Source organism: Propithecus coquereli, unplaced genomic scaffold (genome assembly GCF_000956105.1).
Source record: "Propithecus coquereli isolate 6110/MARCELLA unplaced genomic scaffold, Pcoq_1.0 Scaffold41, whole genome shotgun sequence".
NCBI lineage: Eukaryota > Metazoa > Chordata > Mammalia > Primates > Indriidae > Propithecus > Propithecus coquereli.
The window spans coordinates 1,988,822-1,989,613 of record NW_012149841.1 but is presented as its reverse complement, the minus strand read 5'-3'; positions in this window follow the sequence as shown (position 1 = coordinate 1,989,613).

The following is a 792-nucleotide window of genomic DNA, read 5'->3' as shown; positions in this document are numbered from 1 at the left end:
ATTGCCAGAGGTTTATCAATTTTATTTTTTCAAAGAACGTGTTTTTGATATGTCTCTTAAAAACAAAATATAGTTGGATTTTTTCAAATCCAGTATAATGAGTTTTGTCTCTTACATAAACATTGAGCGTGAATTTCATATATGTGGATTTATTTCTACCATATTTTGGTGTCTCTATTTGTCTTGCTTTCCTGTTTTTGATCTTTTTCTCCACAATTCATTTTAGATTACTTTATTTTCCTTCTGATTGTATTCTTTTTCCTCCACTAATTTGGTATTGATAATCTCTTTAATATTTTCAAGCAGTCACTATATTGGTTTCCTATTGCTGCTGTGACAAATGACCACAAACTTAGTGACGTAATAAAAGAAGAAATTTATTGTCTTACAGTTCTGAAGGTCTGAAGTCTGAAATGAGTCACATTGGTCTAAAATTAAGTTGTCAGCAGGGCTGTCTCCTCTTTTGGAGACTCTAAGAGAGGATCTGTTTTCTTGCCTTGTTTAGTTCTGGGGGTAGCCTGCACTCTTTGGCTAACAGTCTACTTCCATCTTTAAAGACAGCAATGACTGGAAGAGTCTTTCCCACATTGCATCACTCTGACACCAACTTTTCTTTCTACCTCTTCTACATTTAAAGATGCTTGTGGTTACATTGTGCCCATGTGGATAATCCATGATAATCAACCTATATTAAGGATGGCAGATTGGTAACCTTGAATCCACTTGCTACCCCGATTCCCTTTTGTGACATAATGTAACATATTCACAGGTTCCTAGGATTAGGACATGTAC